Source organism: Misgurnus anguillicaudatus, chromosome 22 (assembly GCF_027580225.2).
Source record: "Misgurnus anguillicaudatus chromosome 22, ASM2758022v2, whole genome shotgun sequence".
In the NCBI taxonomy this organism is placed as follows: Eukaryota; Metazoa; Chordata; class Actinopteri; order Cypriniformes; family Cobitidae; genus Misgurnus; species Misgurnus anguillicaudatus.
Genome location: NC_073358.2, coordinates 9,490,768 through 9,498,944, shown reverse-complemented (window position 1 = coordinate 9,498,944; position 8,177 = coordinate 9,490,768).

Below are 8,177 nucleotides of genomic sequence, written 5' to 3'. Positions count from 1 at the left end.
TAAAACCAGTGACCTTTCAGCTCAGTCAAGCTAGACAGTGGTTAGCTCATAACAATTTAGTAGTATGTGGGTCAATGATAAAACAAGCTCCTAAAAACTTATTTTTCAAAAATGAATGGAATGCATATTTTTAAATAAGGAACAATGTGTTTAAAATGTACATAAATATATGTGTGTGTGTGTGTGTGTGTGTGTGTGTGTGTGTGTGTGTGTGTGTGTGTGTGTGTGTGTGTGTGTGTGTGTGTGTGTGTGTGTGTGTGTGTGTGTGTGTGTGTGTGTGTGTGTGTGTGTGTGTGTGTGTGTGTTATAACAATAATAGACTAAAATTATTAGCTAACCTATTAATAAATTTAGCTTATTAAAATTATTTAGCTTAATATTTCTTTTTTTAGAGACATTCATAGCAGTTGCACATTTTGACTTTCCTCTGCAATGACCTCTGCAGTGAATTTACAATTTTTCAAAAATGAATATTTTTAAATAAGGAACAATGTGTTTAAAATGTACATAACTATACTGTATATATATATATATATATATATATATATATATATATATATATATATATATATATATATATTATAACAATTATATATATTAAAACAATTATAACAATAATAGACTAAAATTATTAGCTAACTTATTAATAAATTTAGCTTATTAAAATTATTTAGCTTAATATTTCTTTTTTTAGAGACATTCATAGCAGTTGCACATTTTGGCTTTCCTCTGCAATGACCTCTGCAGTGAATTTACATTTTACAAACGTCTACTTGGATGCTGGTATAGGCTTTCCAATGGATTGTGTAATATCATGTTTACTGTCTATACTTGTACCTTCTTAATTAAACGCCCATGGTTGTGGTTGAACTACATTGACTTTTGAGAACATCCAAATTGTACAAACGTTTTTCAACTATCCTAACATCCCAACAACTACTAATATCCATGAAATTTGTTTATAAAAAAGTTTTGAACTTAAAATAATGCCTATATTATCCTTTTTTGAATTTTTAATAATTTAAACACCATTTTAACAGTTGTCTTACACTGCTAACTTGTATGGACAGTTGACACCCTGGCATTTCAAGTTAGTAATTATTATTAAATAAGAAAATGTATTTAAACTAAATAGGTTTATAATAATGGCCAGGTCGTAAATACATCAGCTATTTTAAAGTACATAATACCACAAAAATATGCATGTCATGTCATTGACCCATGTATAAGCTGTGCACATGATCATGGTCTGAGTTTACACATGATCAGAGAGGAATGAGGAGGCACAGAGCGAGGTTTGTTCCTTAGGCAACTCGCTGCTGTTTATGGAATAGCTAAAAAGTTAAAGTGGAAAAATACTGCCAGTCTCTTAGTTACAAACATTTCTATAATGTCCCCCGAATCCTCTTTATGCACCAAGTAATGTTAACTACAGTTAATGAGTTACAGTAAGTTAAAATATAAAGTACTATATTCAGTACAGTAAGTCATCATGGACATGATCCATTGGATATTAAACAACTTACGTTTCACAGTGAGTTTATTAATAAAATCAAGTAATTTCAGTTCTGACTCATTTCATGTAACTTTATGTGTCCTTGCCTTCCGCAATAATGTGGCGCTTGTGTGTTTGATATCTGCAATGGCCATTCGTTTAAACATTGGTGAGAATAAACACACAGTTAAAATATGTTGCATTTGCTCTGCACACATCGAAAACCCAACTTCAGAAGTAACAGACAGACTGTTCAAAAGTAACATGATGGCGTGACTCTTGCCAGGAATCTGTGTTTGTTCAGGGTGTAGCCTGTTGACTCCTTTACAGAAGCTGAACATTACATCAATCCTTCGTATTAAATTGTTATTCATTTGTTTGAACTCTTACACACCTCAAACTATTACGAATTTCTTGAGTAAGCAAGTATACAAGATCCACCTTTGGGGATTAATTAAGTTTTCGCATATATGTTAAATGCTTTTGAAACAGAAATGCTTGAGCAGACAGAGCAAAGATTTAACTGCATCTGAGATTTTTCCCTGTTCCCAGTGGGAAAGTTCTGTCATTAGCATAGACCCGGGAGAAATAATGGAAGCAGAGGGCATTGTGCAAAGCTGGTAATTGTTTTTTATAGGATATAATTTTCCCCAGGGTCTGCCACTGAGACAGGTAGAAATAAATGGAATTCCCTCAGAGCCAACCCCTAAAGCATTTATGTGATGTGCCATAGGAAGCTTTAGTTTCATACAAAGACAAACACATTGCACACTCTAAAATATTTTGTTATATTCAAGTGTTGGGTCAAAAAGGGATGAAATCAACCTATGTTGCAACCAAATATGACCAATAATGGGTAAATATTGGAAAGAACCATAGACTGTAAAAAAAGATGGACGTAGTGTCTCTGACGTCACCCATAGGTTTCTGAAGATCATTTTTTAAGTTTAAAGTTGGCGGTGCCTGCCATCGGATTTTGGCCGCACGTCACCGCGCATCACTCGCAGATATCCGAAAATGGGTAAAAAGGCGGGACGTGGGTGAAGCTCAGGTGACTGGCTGCCGAAACCAAGCCCGCCTAGCTCGACTCTACACTCTAAAAACAAACTGTAATATAGCACCAAAAGTGGTTCTTTGCTCGTAATCATATAAGAACCATTTTGTGCCATATAGCACCTGTGAAGCACCCGTGTAGAACCATATAGTGCTATGTAGAACCGTATGTGGTGTTATATGGCCCCTATATGGTTCTACACAGGTGCTTCACCGGTGCTATATGGCACTAAAAATGGTTCTTCTATGATTACGAGCAAAGAACCACTTTTGGTGCTATATGGGTGATTCTCACGAAAACTTAAAATGTCAAGCATGAAAATGTAAAAATTGCTTAAATTAACTTTTTTCCCACCAGACATTGAAAAACAAAGTCTGGAGTAAATGGGAACATTAATTTAAAAACTTTTACTTATCATTTAACACTTTTTGTAACATAATTTAAAAAATTAGTCCTAAAAAATCTCATTACCGCAACAGTCAGAAAACATCAACACTGACATATTTTCAAAATGACATGACAAACCTGAAAGAACATAATTTGGAGATTCTGCACATGCATTTAAAATCAAAGTATTATGCTTCTATTAATTAAATTAACATTTAATAAGCATCTGTTGCGGTAATGATAATCAAAATGTCGTGTAAGCATTCTGACAAGACAATATTTCAAATTAACTGTAAAAAAAAAAAGGATCTTACCTGGTAGCCATCTTGAAACTGGTCCATGTGCTTGGTCACTCAAAATCAAACTTTATTAAAATTCTGTATGTGTGCTTAAACTGTTCTCAAAAAGTGTTGCGGAGGATGAGAACATCAGGCATGGACACATCATTTTCCTAACTTTTCTTCATTATTATTATACATGAATATTCAGTAAATATTTTTCTGTCATCTAAAGTAGTCTAGCAAAACATCCATTTATTTTTTTCTTAATATTTTTGTGTTAATTTGATTAAATTACAACATAACGCATGTTCAAACACAGCCGGACACATTGCGGTAATGAGAATTTCAGCAGAAAATGAGATAAAATTTCCAATGATAAATTCTTATGTTGAAATCACACATTGTGCAAGGTAGAACACAGTATTGTGTTAATTCTGATGCTTTTAAATGTTCCTATATTACACATTTTAAAGCTAAAATCATTAGTGCGGTGGGGTTTCAATGGTTTCGTGAGAATCACCCATATAGCATCGTTTGTTTTTAGAGTGTAGTGACAGCAGTGGCTGTTCAACCGTCACCCAAGTGGCCACGCCCTTAATTATGCAGAAGTTTAAGGCTTAATATAATTTAAACGGATGAGTTACAAAAAAATGTACCCCCTCACAGTTGTCATGAAGGGCAAAATTAGCTATATCGACCAAAAACATTTTTTGTACCAGGCTGTAAACATATTATTTTCTACTGTAAAGTTGGCCATTTTAATATGGAGGTCTATGAGAATTGACCCTCTTTTGGTGCCAGACTTTCGCGATCAGTCAATGAATTGCCATTTAAGTCACTTCCGTATTGGCTTCATCAGAGAGATCGGAAGGTTGCCCCTCAGACAGAACACACTGCTGGGTTAAAATTGAGCCAATGCTGGGTTGTTTTAACCCAACTGTTGGGTTACTATAATCCATGGTTGCATAACAACAACCCAACATTAGGTTATTTTTAACCCAGCATAGGGTCATTTTTAAACCAGCCTCTTTGTTGGGTCAAGTATAAATATTGAACCCAACGGCTAAAATAATCCAGCCTTTTTTTAGAGTGCACATTTAAAGAAATGTATTTTGTCCCGGCTTGTCACACTTTAACCTACTCTTCGGGCGTGATAGAAAGGCAGGTCAATTACAAATATTTTAGTCTTGGACGTGGACAAATCTCATCTATTAAGCTAAGCTTTGGTTCCTCAAGATGATGAACAATATTTAAGGTCAAAGTAACAGGATGGCACAAATCTTCAGAGAGGTGTAACTGACAGTACACACAAAGACAAAGAGAGGAAACAGTACTGATTTCGGAAAAAACAAATTAAATTTTTGTTTAAACACAGGAGGTCTTTTCAGAAATGTTCTTGACGCTTTTCCAAACATTTAAGGTAGCGGAATTTCCATCTTTCGATAACAAGCAACTCCCCTCAAAGAAACATGTTGTCTCCTTTTAGGCTACTCTAAATATACAGCGGGTAAAATTAGTACTGAATACCCATGCAAAGAAATCAAACCATAGATGTCCATAAATTAAATGTTATGTGTAATCGTGTAAAATGAGACGGGCAAATGTATCCCCTAAAGGAGGTGCAAAAAGCCATGGAAAGCCAAGACAGTCAGTAATAAAAAGCAATCTTGCTTTTTGTCAGTGCAAATAATAACAGCTGGTTCAGTCCCAACCGATGGCCTATAAAATTGTCTCTCATTACCAAGGTATCATGCAAGAAACATTTCATGATGGGTAAACCCTAACACAAACACACTGCCAGGGAAATTTAGAGAAAGAAAATAAAGCTGCTAAGGCCAAGCCAGTCACCTGACTTGAATCCAATTGAAAATCTATGGAAAGAACTAAAGATCAGAGTTCATAGAAGAGGCCCACATAAACGTTAAGATTTGAGGAGTGTTTGTGTGGAAAAATGAAAGGGTCAAAATCACTCCTAAGCAATGAATGCAACTAGTCTTACAGGAGGCATTCATTAGCAACAAAAGCGTTTGTACAAAGTATTAAAGCATGTTCAATACTTTTCCCCTGCATTTTACATGATTACATAACTAATTTATGGACATCTATGGTTTGATTTCTTTGAATCTGTGGATTAGGTTACCAATATTTGGAAAAAATAAGGTCAATAGCAACCAGAAAAATGTTACATGAGAAAAATGGTGACATGTTACATATTATTTTACCGGCTGTATAAACGGTTTCAGCAGTAACAACATAAACAAGCGGCTTTCGTGGAAAACACTTAACTTCCGGTAAACTCAGCTAAGAATAAATAACCACCAAGTACTTTTAAAGTAGTTTATTTATATAACAAGCAAATAAACAACACGTAGATTACCTAGGAAACCAAAACATTAGGTATTTTCGACCAGGTATTTGTTCAAGAGTTCATTTAAAGGTGCAGTGTGTAATTTTTCGAAGGATCTCTTGACAGAAATGCAAATTAATATACAAAACTATTATCAGGGGTGTATAAAGACCTTTTATAATGAACCCTTATGTTTTTATTATCTTAGAATGAGACATTTTTATCTACATACCGAGGGTTTCCTAACATGGAAGTCGCCATTTTGTGCCGCCATGTTTCTACAGAAGCCCTTAACGGACAAACTTTTTTTACGAAGCTGTCTACGAAGATGACATGTTTGTCTGGTGGTGGCTACCGTAGCTTCTCTATGCATTTTAAATGTAATGGGTGAGCAGTTAACTGAGCCATTGGTTGCAATTCACAACCTCAACACTAGATGCCATTAAAATTTACACACTGCACCTTTAAGCGACTATCAGACCATTAAACAAATAGAAACCAGAAGTAAAGTTCCAACCAGACGTGAAATCGCGTCATCGCACGTGTGTCCGATTAACCGTCTTTGAGGTTTTTTTTCTATAGAGGGTATGCATTGACATCACTTTTCCACGTGAGCACGCCGGAACTCACCCTGTAGAGTGGCAAACGTTCAACAAAATGGCTGGGTTTCATAGCGGGTGCTGTGAAAACGCCAGTAAAACTGACTATTATCAGCTTAAATTGAATTTAGTTGGACTTGATAGCAGAGGTGGACAATACTAAGTTACATTAGTTACATTTTCCAAGCATCTGTGCTTCATTAGGTTGTTTGTATTGGGAAAAACATTACTTCTAAAGCATACAATCATACTGTGTATTCTTTATTGCATATTAAAATTTATTTAATACCTAATTACATTTAAATTGTGTACTTTTACTTGTTAGTACAGTCTATCACACAACAGCTTTTTCCCATTTCGACGCGTTTTCACTGTGTTTTCGTCGATGTCACGCTGTACTCAAATGCTGCCGCTCTGTCTTTTGCCACTCAGTGGGCATAACTGCAGTTCCTCTCACCAACGGTGACGTCATGTGCATACCCTCTATACTATATGTAGATCAATGGTCAGTTCATATATTAACCCCTCTTTCAAACACTCACATGTGGTTTGTCTTTCAGTAATGAGAGATTCGCAAAATGCAAAAAAAAAAACTTAATTTATTGTTTATACATAAACATAAGAATTTATTTTATAAACATGCCATTTTTATAGATACATTGTGCATGTGAAAGAAATATATCACGTTTCAAACTAGTAACACTTTTCCTTTGAAACGAAATCTATTTTTGTCAGTATATCTATAAATGTTATGTAAATGTATTTATATAATGACAAGGCTTTTTCAGACTGTACACCGGTGTCCGTGGTGAGCTTTAGAATCTCCCAAATATAAATTAAGTGTGCTTTTCCTCACATTGTACTTCATGGCCTGAGGAGGCATCCATCTCCTGAAAAGGTCTGGCGTGTCTCAGTACTCCTACGATCATTCCTGCACCGGCCCGTCCTGGATGCTGCCCAAGAGTCTGAAACAAACACACTGTACCATGCTGTACAGATCTACATCGCCCCACTGTTTCCTTGTGCCTGCGATGTGATTGATTGTCTTTAACTGTGTTTTGTTTGTAAACACAATGAGACATTTAAACAATAAGAGCGAGATATAAAAAAACATGCAGATCCAGTAAATGGTACCTTCACAGAATGTCCGACACATTTGCATGATACCTGCTTTGCTTTTTCACAAACCAGATGATTTGAATCTTGGAGGGTGCTGGTTTTCCTGGCCTTCTCCAGGACTTTCCATCTGTCAGATGCCCAAACTGTCTGTTTTTACGGCCATAAATAATTCAAAGAATGGAATAAAGTGCACTGTTTGATATGCAACAAAAACAGCATACAATCGTTCACACTAACCAGACATTGTAATTCTGTTTCTTGTTATAGGTTTAGGCAACACCTTCTCACTATGAGCCGGGGTAAGTGCACACTTATAAATGATGCACATGCACAATAAATAACATTTACGAGATAAGTACTCAGCACTATACATCTAGGTGAGGCAAACTTTAAACTCATGCATGGGTGTAGCGTTCAGAGAAATCGTGCATTTTTGTAGGGAGTGGCAGACAGAAAAATGTGACTCCTTGGGAAGGCTCATTACCCTTAGAGGTTACAGATCAACAGAGCATCGATTTCAAGCTCTGTACCTTACATCAATATATAGGTGGGACAAACCATGTTCTGTGCCTCATCTTTGACTAAAAGACTTTTATTTTATGAATAGCTGCATTATTCTCATCCTGCATTTGCAGAAAGAAACCTTTTTTGAGGTTCTCACGCACATACTGTTTTTTTTTTTTTGCTGTTATGCAGCTATTTGCCAGTAACTTACTGTAGATTTAAATGTTTGTTATTTACTAAAAAAGTTAAATGAACATTAACAAGTCTTTGCCTTTACAGAATAAAACTATGAAACAACCCCATGCAAAGCATTCTGTGAACCAGAAATCCGTATTAACCTTTTCTGTTTTTCCTTCAGATTCTGGTTCGCAGAATGCTTTGCATGAAAGTG